Source organism: Equus quagga, chromosome 15 (assembly GCF_021613505.1).
Source record: "Equus quagga isolate Etosha38 chromosome 15, UCLA_HA_Equagga_1.0, whole genome shotgun sequence".
NCBI classification, from domain to species: Eukaryota; Metazoa; Chordata; class Mammalia; order Perissodactyla; family Equidae; genus Equus; species Equus quagga.
Genome location: NC_060281.1, coordinates 13609817 through 13629544, shown reverse-complemented (window position 1 = coordinate 13629544; position 19728 = coordinate 13609817). Strand labels below are relative to the sequence as shown.

At 42.6% G+C, this 19728-nt stretch overlaps 1 pseudogene; it reads right to left on the bottom strand.

The window, feature by feature from the left end:
• Positions 1–6834: 6834 nt before the first annotated feature.
• LOC124226107 (integrator complex subunit 12-like) lies at positions 6835–9464 on the bottom strand (annotated as a pseudogene).
• Positions 9465–19728: the final 10264 nt, after the last annotated feature.

Below are 19728 nucleotides of genomic sequence, written 5' to 3'. Positions count from 1 at the left end.
AATGGGCAGTCTCTCCTCTGAACTCCAGTTGGCATCATGCTGTGACTTGCAGTTGCTTAACAAAAGAGGGAATATTCCCATCCCAGACTCCTAAAACAGAAAGAAAGAAAGAAAGAAGAAAAATCTGGGAAAAGAAGTTTTTGCACATGCAGTCTGCTATGGAAGCACTCTTACCCAAAAATCTAAGGAAAATCTTTGTTGTGTCTGTCTATTGTTTATGTGTTTGTCTATATATATATGTCATAACTGTGAGGCATTTTACCTCCAGATGACACAATTTCTAAAGAGATCTATTCAATTGACTTAAAGGAAGTGCTTACAAAAATTTTCCTAAATGCAACCAACCCAAATGTCTTCCAAGTTAACATAAGATGAAATAATCTTTGGTAAATGAAAGTTGAAGTTTATCGGTTTGATAAAAATAGGCATGTCGTAAGAGCTATCAGCATTGGATATGATGCAGACATGCAGCCTTTATTCTGTTTATTGGTCAGATAAACTGTTGTTATCTCTATTACAAAACTGGTTAACAAAAATAATAATTTAAAATGGCTAATTTTGTCTAATGTCTCATGAATTCTTCTAGGTAATCTAAATAATTATTGGGAACAAGTAACTAAATAGATGAGAAAAAGATGAGTATTAGGTAAACTTTTAACAATAATTATGTGTTATGGGGTATGTACTTAAAGTAACTTCAAAAATCTCTTTGGTAACTTGAAACTTTGAAGTTTTACTAGGTTTTTTAATGATAAAGTTTCATTAAATATCTAGATTTATCTCTAAATAAGAAAAATATTAGACATTATTAAATAAAAGTTTATCTACTCTTGGCTTCTTATTACAGAAAAACTAAAAAGTATTTGAGTCTGTTGGTAAACATGTCTTGTGTTTTGTTAAAAGGTTATACTATAAAGTAACATGTTTTTAGAAATTGTAAAAGGTACAACCTCCCCATAATTCATACCCTAAATGAAGTCTTTATTTTGACATTCTTTGAGAATTTTCAGAGGGCCCCTGGGACTTCTCAAAGAAATTTGTTCGGTCTTCCTATCAAGGGAGAGATACTAATTAGGCTTGTTTGATGCTAAATTGCATGGGAAGCATTGTCAAGTAAATGATGATAAATCTTAGGTTATATTGTTCAGGTAAATATTCACTATTTTGATCCTACTACCTTGCTTCCAACATCACAAGGGGAGATGACCACGATTGCATTCTGTTATTTCATTTGGTTTACAGATGAGTGTTAAATAATAAGCAAGGATGTTATCAAGCTGTATATACTGTCCACCCTCAAGAATGTTCACTATTTCTATTAACTCTGCTAACCCAGTCAAAGATTTCCTTCTATAGGCTCAAGAAGTCATCACAGAGGAGAAAAAAATATATATATATTATATTTTTAAAAAGGCATGTGAAACTTTAATTTTTATATGTCAAAATAGTTAAAATGTTCCAGAGGGCCTTTATTTTTTTTTTCCTTCTTGGTCACATTGTTTCTCATTGACATGTAACATATTTCCTCTTTTTAATAAGTTTGGTTCAAACTTCCTCAACTAACACTCATTGAGCAGTTTCATGTACCAAGCAAGAAAAGCTGGTTGGGGACAAGATACAAGTCTGATTTGTTCCCTGCCCTAAACGGGTTTAAGTCTAGTCAGAAAAAAAATGCTTGTAGACACCGAGATTCTGAGACTTCCCTCTGTAAGGTCTCTGCTTTGTTCTTTTTATGTTGATGATACTTCCAGGGCACTACTGACTCTCATTATGTTGCCTTCTACTTGGCCACTTCATGTTCCTTCTAAAAACTAATTCTATGCTCCATCGATGTATCTAGCTCTCCCCTCAAGACTTCCCAAGTTACAGAGACACAAGGTATATGAGAAGTCAGTTAGTCCTCCAACTGTGTAACAAATACACTGCACCCCAGAAAGAGCACGTGATTTGCCAGCCAAATCATTGATGATAAAGTCTAGAAATCCTAATTCTCCTGACACTCAGACTAGTCTTCTTATTGTTCCTTATTACTGAATTTTCACAGCCTGCAGAGATTACAGTTGTCATGCCCACCACTAAATTGTGGGCTCCCAGAAAGCAGAGAAGGTGTCATTGCCTGTTAGCACAGTACATTGCTTGCTATGCCACTTGCTCAATGTTCAGCACACCCTCCATAGGACATGGCATCGTTAGCTCTCAAGAGCCACACTTTTTCTTTTTTTTTCAGCATTTCACTCATAGGGCTCACCTTTTTTATAGTACAGCAGTGCAGAGTAATTAAATAATAAGCTGGCATCATGGTAATAAAGGAACCAATCCTGATTATAAAATCCAACATTTTGCTATTTAAACAGAACTATCAAAGCAGTAGAACTCTCCCACAGAGGAGAGACATCCTGACTACACAAAGAGATTGAGAAAGTGCTTTAGGAGCGTAGCCAGGGGGAATATGTAACTTGGCAAATGGAAGGACTGTGCAAAATCCTCTGTCGGCCTGGGGACGTGACAGCTCAAGAGAAGGGCTGTTCTGAACTTTGCCTAAGAAATAAATCTGGATGCACTTGCCTAACTATCCTAAAAGTCCTATTCTTTTAGATTCTCTGTCAATTTGGAGACTTTTCTTCATAAGAAACCCAGATCACCTTTTTGTCCCCCAAACATTGAACCAGGAGGAGGAAGAGAAAGAGGAGAAGGGAAGGAGGAGAGGAAGCGAGTGAGGAGGAGGGGGAGGAAGAGAAAGAGAGGGAGAAGAAGAAGCAGAAAGAGACAGATAAGGAGAGGGAAAATAGCATGCTACTCAGTGCTCAACCACAAAGTAACCACATGAACAAGTGAACATGTGTGAAATCAACTATGAAGTGTAAGTTCAGATTCTGATGGGCAGGCATTTGCTGGTTGGTTTCCCAGTAGCAGATGCTGGTTCAAGAGGCATGCAAACCACTCAGATGTATTTTCTTTTCACTGCTGAAGTGGGGGTCCTCAACTGTGTGACCCTGCCAGATTTAAATCCAGTAGGGTTTTGTGCTGACTCCCGTATGAATCACAGTAATCCGTTATCTGGAATAGAGAAAGCCTCTAGCATAAGCTCATACCCTCCTCCTGACATGGGAATGGTTGTGTTTTCACATTGCCCATGATAATTACTCTTACTTTTCCTATTTCATCATATTCTCTGCCTTCATTTTCTAAATTCTTATTGTTTTCCTTTAAAGACATGTCCTTGCAGAACTAATAATGCTTGAATTGTCTCCTGAGCACATAACCAAGGCAGAATAAGAACATAAAAGAACCCACATACAGTAACACACTTACAAATATTTTCCTAGTGAAACAGACATGAGAAAACTTATGAAAATGTATGAAGTCAACGTGAACCTAACTCAAAGTTCAGGTCGGCTCTCTGCTCAGCAGCTCAATGCCAAGTCCTGGTGTGTATGTTAGATGCTGTAGTACTGTGACAATTCTTTCCCTCCAAAGGGGGTCAGGTCCAATAAGAACAGCCATGCCCACAGATCTCAAAGCTCCTCCTACTTCCACACTAGACCTGAAAGAAAATGACAAATCAATGTTTCATTTCAAGGTGATCCATAATTGCATGAACAAGAGATTTCCAGTTTATTTGGCTGCCCAGCAGATCAGTGGGGACCAGCTTCTACATACACTGCTTATGGAAGAGTTCATGAAATTGGCTGCAAAATTTATGGCAGATGGAAAAGTCTTGTGGGGAGAGAGGGAGTGTGTCATAGGAAGGCAGTGTCAGAAAAGAGGATGTGATAGAGAGAATAGGGGGATAGCAATCTAAATTTGCAAAATGGACTCTATAATGAATACTGTTGCAACCCAAATTCTATAGGCTCAAAGAATCTGGCTGAGACATCCTAGTCCTGGTTGGGAGGACCTTAGCTGCATTATGTGGGTCATTTGCAGACCCTTCTCTTCTTGACTACACTTTAGCGTTGCTCTCTAGCCCCAGGTCCTTTGCATGTGCCGTTTCTTCTGCTTGGAACAGTCTCCCCTCCCTACTCTCAGGTATCTTGCGCTTCCTGGATCACGTCACTATTTTGACCTTATGTGTTTAATATCTGCTTTCCCCTTGTTGACTGTGAGCTCCTTGATGACAGGGCTGCCAAGTGCCCATGGCTGACACAGTGCCTGGCACATGGAAGGGACTTAATAAATATATATGATTTATCGGATTCTAATGGAAAATTTCTAACATATAGAAATGTAGAAAGAAGTATAATGGGCCTTGACATACCCATCTCCTTGCTTCAACAATTGTCAGCGATATTTTGAAACAAATCCCAGACTTCATTTTATTTCATCAATAAATAATTTAATGTATATCTTTTAAACTTTTGTGAAATTATTTGCATTACAGAAAAATTGAAAAGTGTACAGAGTTCCCAAATACTCTTCACCCAGTTTTCTCTAATGTTAATATCTTACATAACCAGAGTGCAATGATCAAAACCAGGAATTTAACATTAATACAATACTATCGACTAAACTCCAGACCTTTCTCGAGTTTCCCCAGTTTTTCAACCAATATTCTTTTTCTAGTCTGGGATCCCACACCATTTAGTTACCATAGTCTCCTCTAGTCTGTGACAACTCCTCAGTCTTTCCTTGTCTTTCTTAATCTCGGCACTTTAGAAGATCATTGGTTAGATATTTTGTAGAATATACTTCAATTTGCATCTGCCGGATGTTTCCTCATGATTTGCTTGGAGTTATAGTTTTGTGTGTGTGTGTGCACTGAGGAAGATTAGCTCTGAGCTAACATCTATGCCAATCTTCCACTATTTTATATGTGGCTCACTGCCACAGCATGGCTGATGAGTGGTGTAGGTCCATGCCCAGGATTCAAACCCGTGAATCCAGGCCACCAATGCAAAACATGCCAAACTTAACCACTAGGCTGTGGGGCCAGCCCCCTTAAATGATACATTTTTTGCAAGAATTCCACAGAAGTTATGCTGTTTCCTTCTCACTGTATCATTTCCAGACATAACATCATATCCAAAACATACTATGTTTAATTAGTTAATGTCTTATTAATGGTGACGTTAACCTTGATCTTTTGATTAAAGTAGTGCCTGCCAGGTTTGTCACTTTCAATGTTACTATTTATCTTTTTGGAATTAATAAATATCTTGTGGGGAGATACTTAGTGACTATGCAAATATTCTAAGTAAACTTTCATTGACTAATTTCAGCACCCACTATGGATCTTGCCTGCAGCAAACGTTACCATAGTGTTTGCTTAATGGTGAGTTTCCTCATTTCCTTCTACATGTAATAATTGGGATTCTTCCTTAAGGAAGAGCTGTCCCCTCTCCCTTTATATATTTATTCATTCATGCATTCAGTGGGTTACTTATATCAGTATGTGGATATTCTATTCTAAGAGTTACAGTCTAATACTACCAATATACATTTTGTTGCTCAAATTTGGTCTTTCCAGCTTTGGCCTTTGGGAGCTACTTCAGGTTGGCTCCCATGTCTTTATGACAAGTTCTCTCTTTTTGTGAATATTTCCGTATATTTTCTGTACCAAGCACGTTCCAGGCTTATCTTGCATTTCCTGTGTCCAAGTCCTGAAATCAGCCATTTCTCCAAGGACCCTTGTTTCCTTTTATTGGAAAAGGGTATTCGGAAACTAGGATCTGGTCACTGTCTGCATTCATTGCTTCTGGGATTTCAATGCTCCTGGGCCTCCTCAGCAGGAAACATATGTATATTCATGTAGATACATGTATATGTATGTATGTACATTAACCCACACATACACACACCTCCATGTGTATATCTGTCTGCATATATATACATAATTTAAAAACTAGAGTACAGCATTTTTCTTTTTAGCTTGTATATTTCTTTTTGTCTGGAGCCTACAGTACGCAGTCAAAATGCTGATTCAAAAGTTATTTAGGGTAATTCTTCCCCATCCCTCAGCTCAGTGATAATAGTCATTTGAAATGCTGTTAGGTCGCTGGTGTTTGCATTCCATTTTGGTTTCCCCCACCTCCTGCTTGGTTTTGATTAATTACTTAATTTTTGAGCACATGAAACTTTCTCATGGTTCTAAGAGTCCGAATTTTACAAAAAAATGTCCTCAGAGAGGTGGCATGCCCTCCTCATCCTCCTGCCCCATTTCCATTCCTTCTTCCTTCCACCCCTTTCTCACCCACCCTCTGTAGGTAACAATCTCATTTTCCCTGCTGGTTTTCTTTTGCGTGACTGAGCAGATACATGTATATTTTCTTGTAACCTCTTCTTTCTCCCCTAAAAGGCAACACACTACAGATGCTCTTTTGTACTTTTTTTTTTTCACTTAATGGTAGATCCTGGAAATCACCTCTGTTTAAATTCACAAAGATCTCTCTTATATTTTTATAGCTTCATAGTACTCCATTGTATGAATGTATCGTAATTTATGCAACCATTGTCATGTGTGTGTCTGTGTGTGTGTGTGTGTGTGTGTATGGACATTTACCTTGTTTCTACGATTTTGAAATTGCAAACAATTCTGCAATGAAAAACATTGTATATATGCATTTTGTATCATTGAAGGTTTACATTCGTATATTTCTTTAAAATGTAAGTACTCTTTTTCTAGACAATTGTCCTATTCAATTATAACACAAAAAATTTAGGATTTCTTAGTTTAATCAAATATCTAGTATCCAAATTTCCTCAATTGTCTCATAAGGATTTCTTTTTTTTTTCATTGTGAAGATTTTTATTAAACTATAACGTATTACAGTTTATGTCCTAATAATAAGATTTTAATCTGTAGGGTAACGTGATATAAAAACCTACTTGGCTATATTACTTCTTGAGTTTCTTCTGGCTGGCTTTCATCTTGACCGTCTGTAATCGCGTCACGGCATTGAGCCGTGATTCTTGAGAAGTTGGACATTTAAGTGACACTGAGGGAGAGTGGCTCGGTTCTGAGGTGGTTTTGCTGGTGGTACTTCTCTAGGCCCTGATGTCCCGCTATTTCCATTCCCACTTAGTTGGCTGCTGCTTCATAGAACTAAGCTACTGGGACAAGGAAGACCTACTTTGCTAACACTGTCACAACTAACTGAGCAACTGAAAAATAAATGAGAAGCAATAGCATATATTGGAGAATATGAGGAAACCATTTGGTGTAAAACTAATTCGGCCTGACCTTGTTTTTCCAAAAGGTCCTGACCTTGGGCCAGATGTTATCTGCTTTTGTCACAGATTAATTGCCCCGAGGAACTCAAGGGTGGGTTTGGAAGCATTTAGTTGTTTTTCCAAATTCATTTTTCCCTTCTGTTATGTTAATGAGGTGCAATCACCAACCACCCTGAACGGGACCAGGAACTGGACCAGGCCTCACCTGAAGAGCTATACCTGTGACCTTTGCCTTCTTTTTAATGCTAAAATCTCTCCAGGGGGAGCTGAGGCCTTATTACCATAACCTGCAATGTATGTGGAAGCATGTTTCCCAACTGAGCCTGTGCAAGTGAATACCCGCATCTCCATTTTGAATATTCATTCCGCATCCGAAATAAATGTCCCTGCTTCCCTTTGTTCAGGGATGCTATGACTTTGGAAATGATTCCACATGGTCTCCTGTTTGCTGCAAATATACTTCACTTTGTGAGACTAGTTACTTCTGGTGGAGAGTCTGATAACTCACCAGGAGGCGAACTTTGGTTTCGGCGACAATTTAAACATTTACAATGTGCCAAAGACAAGAATGATGCCCTTAAAGATAGGGATGTAGCTTCCCCCCATATCAGCATTTCTTTAAGGATAAGCACCGGTTCCTAGAAACTAAGGATTAATTACTGACCTGCTGTGCTCACCTTGTGACCCCTAACCTGCTGATCACCAACCTGCGGGGCCACTAAGCATCCTGTGACGGCAGTAAAAGAGATATTCCTGTCATATGTGATGTGTGCTCTTTGCTCCGCTCAGTACACCCCACTTCTTTGGTGCCTTGCCTTTCTTGGGGGAGGAAGGCCCTGGGCTAGTCCTCAGATCTGGTTCATAATAAGCTCATCTCAATTTTGATTTATAGATTGATTATGGATTATTTGTGTTGACAGTAACTAAGACTAGATTTGCCCAAAGTTGGAGGTGGAGGTGGTTTCAATGGTACAGTGGGTGTATTGCTGTTGCTGGAACCTATTTTGAAATCTATTCCACCATTGCATGAGGTTGCCAGACCAGTCAAACCCACAGGCTTCCGGTTAGCTGATGAGGTAGCAGATTTCCCGCTGCTGTTCTGGGTCGCTGAACTCAATTTTGCTGTTAACGGACCAGAGAAGAAGTTTTAACAGCAAAAGCTGCCCATCCAGTTAGGTCACTAGTTCCTGAAGAGGAAACTCTGGTACTAGAAGAATTCTGGAAATAACTCTGGATGCCTTGACTTCTGTTCTCTTAAATGCTAGAAAAGTTGTCTCTTATTTGAGTTTCGTTTCTGGTTTCTTAACCACTGGGTCTTTGACAGCTGGAGTTATACAAATAACAGTAGGGGCTGGCTTCTGTGGTGGTTTCTGAGCTTTCTGAGCCATTCTTTTCATTTGTCTGGTACATCGGGCACAATACCACACCAGGTTAGGATCATTCACTTCTTTGTCACCTGGGGCTTATGGCAATCTTAGTGGTGGAGACTGTGGCACTCCTTTCTACCAATGGATTACTGGATGCCACGGTCATTTGCCAACAAACAACCCAGGCCTATCTCATCTCCACAGCAAAATCATCAGCACTGGTCTACTCAAAGCTGGAAAGATCAGCCATAGCTAAATGCTTGCTGGTTTGGACGGTAATGGGAGAGGACTGTGTCTCTGGTTTCTCCAGTCCAGGTTTCTTTGGAAGATCAACTGCTTCAGTGATGTCAGATTTCATTTTATCAGCAAGTATCCTCTCAATTTCTTTCTTTACCTTTTCCGTTGTAAAGACCTTGCCGTTATTACTGCCAGAAGGAAAACTGGATGATGTTTTGGGCTCTTGCTTACTAGAAATAGTTTTTGTGCTTGAAATTTTGCTTGACTCCAAGTCGTTTTGAGATGGACAGGATCTTGAATCAATGCCCTGAGCCAAAGATTCATCAAGAAATGCTTTTCACTTTTCAGCAGGATCCTTACTCTTTGAATGTAAGAAGCCTAGTGCTTTCAAAGACATGGGATCAAGGGGCCAGCCCTGTGACATAGTGGGTAAGTCTGCGTGCTCTGCTTTGGCTGCTCAGGGTTTGCAGGTTCAGATCCAGGGCATGGACATATGCACCACTCATCAAGCCATGCTGTGGCAGAAGGCATCCCATATACACAATAGAAGAAGATGGGTACCAGTGTTAGCTCAGGGAAAATCTTCCTCGGCAAAAAGAGGAAGATTGGCAACAGATGGTAGCTCAGGGCCAATCTTCCTCACAAAAAAAAAGATATGGGATCATGCTCCAAGTTCCCTGTAGCAGCCATTGCAAACATCACTCTGCCCACCGCCCCATCTGCTTCCAGTGGCCCCTTCCAAACCCCACCCAGCCCCAGCCAGCCCAGAGCTGAAGAACAAACATTCATACAGATTTCTTTACAGTTGGTTTATTTGCATCGGGATCCAAGCAGGTCCACACATTGCATTTGGCAATAGGAATAAACATATTTTGAAGACGTGGTGATATCGAACCTGAAGTGAGTTTGCTCACCCATTGCGCAGCAAGCCAATCTCTGACACTGGGGGTAGTGGAAGAAAGTAGGAACTTTATTATTGCACAGTGCTGAGCAAGGAGAGAGGGCAGCTAATGCTAAAATCCCAAACTCCCCGAAAAGCTAAAAGGAAGGGTTTTTATTTGGGGTTTTAGGTAGGGGAGGGGGAGCATACGGCCTTGCTGGTCAGAGCTTTCCCACCAGCCTGTCTTTGGCCTTGAGACTACTTGCAGAGAGGAGGGAGCCCCTGACGTTGCTGGTCAGCAGCTTTCCCACCAGCCTGTCTCCTTGCAGAGAGGAGATAACGAATCCAGGCTTGTCCTTGGCGGTGTCTGTCTCCATGGAGGACGGTGGATTCTGGAGCCAGGAAGCCAGGGAGCAAGCAGGGAAAGAGTGTTTTGGTTTTAACCTCATATATGCTGGGTTTAATGTAGGGAAACTGATATCAGAGTGGGTATCAGTGGGTGAATGGATACAGATCTCAGGCAGTGGGGTGTGTGGGGGAATTGTGAGGAATTCCCAGAGCCCGGACTCGCACCCTTAGGTCACCAAGGAGTGCATGGTGCTGTGAGCGGTGCTCTCACCGTTGGTGAGGGAGCCCTGGGGACCCCGCAGGGCCATGCTCGACACTGGGAGCTCACAGGACGGTGGGGGAGGCAGTGCCCTTCATGTTTCTGAGAGGGTCACAGGGCTCGGTGGGGGCCCAGAGGAGAGCCTAGCTCCCCATGGGAAGCTCCGAGGGCAGGAGCTGAGTGCCGCCAGGGGGGAAAGAGCCGGCCGGGCAGGGCTGGCACATGTGCCCAGGCAGGAAGGCAGGAGGCCCCACCTAGCCCAGGAGTGTGATGGGGCTGGATGGAAGGAGGGAGGAGGATGTAAGGAGGCCACCCTGCAGGCCATGGGAGTCACTGAAGGAGTTCAAGAAGGGGGTGAGACTCACATCTGCACTTTAGGAAACGCTCTGGCTGTGAGCAGAGAACAGACTAGAGGGAGGTGAAGCCTCAGTCATGGAGACCCATTGGCAGGTCATTGGGGTGGTGGAGGTGAGAAATCAGTAGGCTCTGACATCAGACAGTGAACAAGGATGGCTGAGAGAGACGTGGGAGGCAGCTGAGAGGCTAGCGTCCCATCCGGCGGGAGGGTAAGGAGAGACAGTCAGGGGCAATTCCTGCTCACTGGTTTAGACAGCCGGGCTGCCAGTGCTGCCTCTGCTCCAGGTAGGGAATGGAGACAAGGGGGGCCTGCAGGGCAGACACAGAGTTTGTTTTCTGAGAAGCTGAGTTTGAGGGGTCTGGGGAAGACCAAGTTGGAGATGAGCTGTGGGCTGTCAGAGGCAAAAACCTGGGGCTTCTGCCCCTAGGTGGAATGAAGTAACCTGGCCAGGAAGCAGGAGAAGCAGGCCCAGGCCTGTGTGCCCAGCTCTGAGCTGGTTTCTCTCAGTTCAGATCTGAGAGAGAGGAAGCACTGAGGGGCTCCTGGAGGGAGAAGGAAAGCTCCAGTAACACAGGTCTGTCTCACTCATAAGATGAGGCAGGTTTGTGTCAACTTCTGTTCAGGAGCCAGCCTCAGGGAGAGCAATTCACATCCTTTTTCCCTGGACCAGTCATCTCTGCCCACTTCTCCCTGAGGCAGACAAAGGGCTGGCGACTTCCTTAGGGGTGGCCAGAAGACTGGTGAATCGGCACCAGAACTCCAGGGGCAGGCTTCTAGGAGGAGCTCTCTGCCCAGACTTTTCTCTTGGGCTTGTGACCCATGTCATCTGCCTTCTGGATGTGTCCACCCGGCTTCCCCTCAAGCAACTCGAACTGACCAAATCCCAAGCAGAAATGGGGTTTTGAATCTCAGAGGTTGACACTACTGATCCACACAGTTGCTCGGACTAGCAACCTGCCGTCGTCGCTGACTCCACCCTCTGCCTACAGAGCTCCCCATTTCCTCCTCATTCCCTCACCAGTCCAGCTGCTGCTCTCTGCACCACCCCACTTCCAATGCAGGCTGCCATCATCTCTTGCACAATTTCTGCAGCATCCTGCACACCGGACTCTCTGTGTCCAGGCTTGTGCCCTGTTGTCATTCATTCCCTCCTCCATGCAGCAGCCCAAGGGGGGTCTCTTTTATTTTATTGGGGTATAATTGACATATAGCATTACATTAGCTTCAGGTGTACAACATAATGATTTATTTGTATATATTGCAAAATGATCACCACATTAAGTCTAGCTAACGTCATCACCATAGTTGCAAATTTTCCCCCCATGATGAGAACTTTTAAGATCTATTCTTAGCATAGTAAAGGAGTCTTTCTAAGAAGCAAATTTAATCCTGTCCCTGGCTTAAAGCCCTTCCATGAGCCATGATTGCCTTTGCACAAAGTGCACAAAGCCCCCCAGAAGCTCCCAGTCTTGTCCAGCCTCATCTCAGCCCCCATTCTCCCTTACCCCATACTCTCACCTCTGCAACTTCTTTCCTGCCCTCTTTGCCCTCTTGCCTTTGCACACGCTGTTCAGTCAGAACTCTCTCCTTCCACCTGCGTTTCTCCTCCCCACTTCTCCTGGCTACCTCCTTCTCTCCTTTCAGGCCAGCTAAAGTGTCACTGTCACACAGACCAGGGCTGGGGAAGAGCTTGGCTTTGTGTCAGTGTGGTAGTTTACAAGCCCAGCCTTTGGGGCCAGACTGCACGCTTCAGTCATGGCTTTAGAACTTGATGCTGTGCGGCTTGAGGTGAATTACTTCCTCTCCCTGTGCATCAGTTTAACCAGCTGTAAAATGGGCCTCTCATACCTTTATCACAAGTTTGTTGTGAGGATTAAATGTAAAGTGCTTAGGTCAGAGCCTGATGGTCAAAAAGCCCTATATGGATGTCTTCATCACTACATTTCCGCCCTATCCCAGTGCTTCCTAAATGCCAACCTTTAACCCCACTAGGTGGTAGGTTGCATGTGGGGAAATACAAAAGCAAACACAGTTTGATGATCATCAGGGGTTATTTTGGGGTTGTAGAATTAGGGAGTGTATGTGCATATGCACATTTTGTCTTTTTCACAAGTTTTGTGCATTAAGCTTATAATATGTTTGAAGTTTAAAAAAGGTAATACAATATTTTATATAGGCAATTAATAAAAAGAATCAGAATACTCAATTATTTCTACACTATGGTTACAAATATACGAGGATTTATATGTCCATGGCAAAGATGGAAAGGAACACAGAAGAAAAATAATGTGCATTGGAGTTGTGAGATTGTGGGTAAATCAATTTTCTTTTAAAATGTACTGGAATTTTAGTCTAATATCATTTATTAATAAACTAATTAAAATAAGCAGGGCAGACATGAAGTGAAAGGAAACTTCCTCTATAAAACAGAAGGGGAAGGGAGGAGAGATGAAACGAGGAAAGCAGACGCAGGAACACTTGAACTTGACCCAGATTTGCATGGGCTGGCATTGCCCAGCACTATGCAAGATGGCACAGCCTTGCGTTATGTCGCACTGTATGGTACATTTAGCGCTTAGCAGAACATGCATTAGCATGGTTCAGCCTGGCATTGGCTTTACCTCGGCTTTGCAGCACCTCGAATTAGCTTAGTATCTCCTTGTACCTCATCAATTATGGTAACTATACATGAAGAATGTAGGTCTTTGAGCCCTAATCTCAAAACCCAGCTCAACCAGTTACTAACTATGAAAACTTGGGGAGTTCCTTAGCATCTCTGAGCCTAACTATTCCTCGAGAAATGGAGATAGTACTAACTACCTCACCAAGTTATTGTGAGGCTTAAATGAGATAGTATGCATAAAATAGTTGACTCAGGATGGTCCTTATCATCATCATCACCATCATCAAGTATATGCAGTTTTGCGTAGACAGAAAGGAGCTATACATACAAGCAGGGCCCCAACTGCAAGAATCTCAGCCTCCAGGGCTGGAGTGATGGTGGTGGGGAGTGAGCGATGGGGTGCGGGGTGTCGGAAATGCTGGGAGAGACTTTCCGGGTGGAATTTCACAAAAGGAAGGTTGGGCCAAGACAAACATTCAGTCATCAGGAGTGCAGTGCAAAGCAAGTTCTGGGCCAAAGGAAAAATAAATAAGCAAAAAACTAGAGATGATTTGGGCTGATAACCAAAAAGACAAAGTTGTGGGGAGGTCAGTCAATAAAGCTAGAGGTTAATATGCAGCCACTGGGGCTGGGGCCTTAAAGGGACAGGCTGCTGCCACACATTGGAGGCACTGGTTCATTAAATGCAGGGAGTCCCAGGTTTTCATTAGAATGTGGTTCTAGCAACCATATTCTAAAGCAGACGTTATGAATCAGAGCATATTTTCCCATAGGAACTGTATTATATTTGTAGATTTTCTCCTTGATCAAGGACTCAGTATCAAATAATGCCTAGAAATGGCCAAGAAAATGTCATAAAAGCACAGATGAAGCAATTATGAGCCTTCAGAATAATCTGTTGAGTTTCAATTTGTGTAAAATGGAAACCTGCCAACATCCCTGACTCCTCCTTAAGATGTAGTTGAACGTGATTGATAGTTTGCTGGAAGAATCTAGGGAGTTGGTGGCTGACTGGAGTCATGGGCTTCCCCACCTCCCTCATTCCCACACCCCATGGCCCACCAGGTTTGCTGATTTTCTCCAATGTTTTTGAGTCCATCTCCTCATCTCCATCCTTACTTCCCCTCTGCCCTAGTTCTGACCTCATCATCACTCACCTGAGTCTTTACAGACGCCCTTAATCATACTCCATGCCCCCTGTTTCTTTATATTAGTTAAGATGTTTTAAGCTTCAAATAACAGAAAACTCAGAAGTGTGTTTGCAGTAAGGAATATAACATCTCAACAAGAAATCTGGACGCATCTCTGGAGGTGATTAACTTGGCAACACAACAACGGTATCAAGGACTCTGCAATTGCATTGGCTGCTTCATCAGCATTGTGTCCCTGGTCACACAATGACTGCCACAGCCCTAGTCTGCTCAGCTCCTTAGCTGACTCCTCCTTTTGGGTCCTTAGTCAAGGTTGCATGCCTAAGCATAAACACACAACCGTGATTGTCTTGACTAGTCAAAATTCATAGGTGGAACAGAGAAGGGGCCAGTTTCCCTGACTCCATGAGAGGATGATGCAGAGCAAAATCTATGGATGGCAGTAGGATGGGCAGCCACATGTGCCTGCTCTCCCTCGCCATCCTCACCGAGCCCCTTCTGCATGACATTTATTCCCATAATGCAAATCTGACCTCCTTACACTGCAGATTGAAGACTTCAGCAGCTCCCCTACTTCATGTTCCAGGAGCATGAACTTCAGAATACTTTTACAGATATCAATCAATCTGTTCCATGCCTGTACTCCTCCTCCTTTTCTCTCATGCTAATACTAAGCCTCCAAGACTCACCTGGAGGAGGTAGTCTCCCCTTCCACCCAAGACTGGGCTAAATATCCCTCACTAAAGTCACATTCCAGGCTATAGCCACCCAGTGCAGAAACCACCACAATGGTTGTTTAGGGCTGACTTCCATTCTGACTGTTTGGGTGTCCATTCTGGTTAGTCCCCGCCCTTCCTAAAGCCCATTGTTAAGTATGTTTTACACCACTCTGCTCTTATAACACTCTTGCAATCTTAGTACTTAACTATATTACATTAAAGTTTCCTCTTTTTGTAATGATTCTTTCCTCTACTAAACATAAGCTCAATGAGATAATAAGTATTATCTTATTGATCTATGGAGCCCCCATACCTTCCATGACACTGACAGAAAGTGAGCTTTCAATAACTTAAAGAATGGGTATTGTTGAACCAATCATATACAAGGAGGTAAAAGAGAGGAAGGAGTCAAAGGTGATGCTGATGAGTGCAATAATTTTGATAGGAAGAAAGTTGGGTGGGAGAGCCAATTGGGTAGGAACGAAGGTTCTGTGGGGTTAAGACTTGGCCATGTGGAATTTTAGGCAAGAGCAGGGCTGCCCTGACAAGATGAGAGGCTAGAGTCCACCTCTGGGACTAGGAGAAGTTATAAGGATGGTACAGTCTTCGGTGTAGAGAGGATAATGTAAATCATTAGAAAAGATCTGTTAAAATCAAGTTGAAAACCTGTATATGTAGACAAAACAGGGCTGGAGGTTTAGCTAAGTGCCACTAATTCCTAATCTCCATCATCTGGGTTGTCAGCTCCTGATATGAACTCCCATAAGAACTTGTTCTATCACCATCGTCATACTTATCACATCCTATTATTATTATTACTACTACAGCTATTATTATTATTAATAATTTGACTCTCTTCTCTGTTAGACTGTAAGGGCCATGGGGTGAGGGACCTGGTCTACCTTGGTCTCCACTGTATCTCCAACCCAGCAGCCAGCACAGTAGAAGGCATTTAAGAACTACTTCTTAAGTTAATGGACAAATGAATGAAGGTTGAAATTATTTACATTAGTTAAGACTTATTCAGTAACTAATTTTTAACAGGTACCATGCTAATTGCTTTTTCATGCACCATCTCATCTGACCCTTACCAACCTCCTTTCGTGCTGGTACTATTGTCATTCTCACACTACAGACGAGAATTCTGGGGCCTAGAAAGTTTAAGCAATTTGCCCAAGGTCAGAGCTAGAAAGGATATTGGGAATTTGCACCTGCTCTCTTGAATGCATTATTCTACCTTCCAATTTTGGTAAAAAGAAGGCAAGAGATAGGCTCTAAATGGTCATCTATGAGCCCATATCTGTCCCAGTCTTGGGACAAACATTTGACTTGCCCAATATTTTTAGCACATTGAAGCCAACAATGGAAAGGGGGAAATTTCACATAGACGTCCAGATATTAAGCTCTTTATATGAGACTTCAGAAAAACTGGGGAAATTGGGCATGCTCAGACATGTCAACAGAGGGCTACCCTTCTGGTAAGGGCCCTGAGCCCTGCCCACCACCCCCTCAACCCACACACACTCCCTGAGCGTGGGCCCTTCCACCCACAGGCCCACTTCACTCACTGGCCCACATGCACCCTGTAGGCATTTGAGGTTGCAATCCTGGATCTACCAGGGAGTCCTTATAATATCATTCATTTTCCCCCTCCCTTTCCCAGAATAATCAATCTTTTCTTTTCTTTTCTTTTTCAGATCTTCTCAGTTTTTTTTTTTTTTAAGGCCCCACCTATTAATCCACCCTCTTTTATTTTCAAATGAGTTAGAGTCCTCAGGTATGAAGACTGATTCTAAAATCCCCTCTGGAAGACATCTACTCCGTTCCTCTCTAGTCACACCTCATGTCTAACCAGCATGTTCTTACCTGCACGATGGTGGAGCAGCCTCCTAAGTTCCTGCCTGAGGTAAGCCATCTCCTCTCTTCCCTGGCAAGTCCACCAATGGGAGTCCTGCCAAGCAGTGCCTTCTCCAGTGGAGCTTATAAAAGAAGCATCTGGAGAGTTTGCAAAAGGACAGATTCCTGGGCCCCCTGAGGAGACATTCTAATTAAGTCATCTCAGGAAGGGCCCAGGAATTTGCGTTTCTATCCAGTCATTCCACTTCTGAGTATATGCCCATAAGAATTGAAAGCCGCGTCTTGAAGAGATGCTTGTACCCATGTTCATAGCTGTGCTATTCACGATAGCCAAAAGGTGGAAGCAATCAAATGTCCATCAATGGGTGAATGGACTAACAACACATGGTCTACACATACAGTGGAATATTATTCAGACTCAAAAAGAAAAGTAATTCCGACACATGCTATGCAACATGGATGAACCTTGAGGACATTATGCTGAGTGAAATAAGTCAGTCACGAAAAAGACAAATACTGTATGATCCACTTATATTAGATACCTAGAGTAGTCAAATTCATAGAGACAGAAAGTAGAAAGGTATTTGCCAGGAGCTGGGTGGGGGTGGAATGAGGAGTTACTGTTTAATGAGTACAGAGTTTCAGTTTTAAGATTAAAAGAGTTCTGGAGATGGATGGTGGTGATGGTTGCACAACAAGGTGAATTGTTACTGCCCAAGGAGGGTCCTCTGCTTGCCGCAAGACATGCCAATAGTCAGGAGGCAAGGTGGTAGGAGCAGAAGGACTTTATTACAGCTTCCTAGCAAGAAGTAAGATGGCCGACTAACACACAAAAGAACCATCTTACAGAACAAAGACTACAGGCCAGTTACATAGGGCTGGTTTCCGAATGGGGACAGACATCTGGTCCCAGTTTCTGATGGTCCTTTGTTTTACTGGATGTCCATCAGAGAATGGAGTGAATGCCCTGTACCCTGATTTTTCAGTTTTCATTGATGATGGCTATCAGCATAGACTCTCTGCACAGGGTCATCACATTCCTAAGGAGTTCAAAAGAACAAAGTTATCAACTTAAAGCATCTGGGAGGGGCCATAAAACCTACAAAGCCTGCAAATCCCCAGAGAAAAACCCTTACTTATCTAGGCAAACTAAAGCAAACGTTCAAAGGGGCTGGTAAGTCAGGGTTAGTTAATCAAAAGTCATTCAAAGTTACAATATGGTTTCTTTTCTACAATATGGCTTCCCTCATGTCAACCTCGTGTTGAGCTAGTATCAAATATATCTAATAACACTGAACTATACACTTGAAAATGGTTAAGATGGTAAAATTTGTATGTGTATTTTACTACAATTAAAAATAATAAATAATTTACATTCTAACAAAGTCCCTGGGCATGCTGATGCTGCTGGCCTATGAACCACACGTTGGGGTAGCCCTACATTGGAGGCCTCCACCAACCTTAAAAACATTGGTGTTGTAGCCAAACTGGCTCTCAGAGACACCAGCTTCTCTCTTTTGAATGAAGAGTGAAGTTGCATCTGAGTCATGGTGGTGCACCTTCCTAAGATGGTACCAGAAGTTGGGAGACCTTGGTTTTGCTCCTGACTTTATCTTTGGGTAATTTGGTGTCTCAACTGGGCAGATCTCTTGACCTCCCTGGGTCTTTGTTTTCACAACTATAAAATGAGAGGTTGGACTAGGTGATCCCTAAGTTCTCTTTGGGGTAGGCGAGTGCATAATTTGAATCTGAAAGTGATTCCAGGAGAGAGCTAGCCCATGGAATGACTATGCAGTGTGACACGGCACAAGTGGGCAGTCCAGACTTTTCCAGTCTATGGGGGAAAACAAAATCTTTTCCAGGAAAAGTTAGGTTCATTCAGGACAGTTCTGAAGGTTTGGATCAAGGTTTAGCAGGTCTGAAATCTGACAAGTAGTCATTGGAATCTTTGATTTCAATGTTTGGAAGTTTCTGGAAATGTGAGAGTCTAGTAGAGAGGGAAAGCTACAAAATGACCAGAAAGGAGGAGTCCCTCCAACATTTTTAGAGACACTGGCCAAGGCAAAAGCAAACAGTGGCCTGGTTTGATCACTTCTGCCTGTTATGTTTAAAATCCAAATTGTTTTCTCAGATTACAACAGAGAACTAAAAATTCCAGACTCATTTCAATAAACTATTCTAAAGAGAGTGTTTCTTTCAATATATTCCCCTTCTGCTACACAGTTCTACTTTGAAAACAAACCATTTCAAACTCTTCGATAATCAAATTGGCTTCTCTGTAAAAATCAAACCCCAGACGGCTTTAGGTTGAGATGGACCGTCTGGTCTCTCCCACCAGGTCTGGGGTGCTGTGGAGAGGAGCTCTCTGTGCCTCCTTAGAAAAAATTGCTTAGAACTGCTCAGAGAGTAGAGAACACCTACCAGCATAGGGGTGAAGACTAGGAATGCAAGCCTGTGCACAAAAATATCTGTGTTAACAAAAAGAACTGGAAACAAAGGCTGAAAAACCAAAAACCAAAACCAAAGTCTTCACTGAAGAAAAGCAAGCAGATGTAATTTTTAAATCCAAGCTCCTCTCTTTTATCATTTTGAAATATTGTTTCCTTCACTGGAACTCAGACTCCCTCAGTTGCATGTGCAACACTAACAACTGGTGCTGGGACTTGCTGCTAATTTGATTTTAAAATCAAATTAAACTTTGGAAGTGACACACTTCATAAAACTGGTGCTTCTTTAACTTTTTTGATTATTCAGCTATT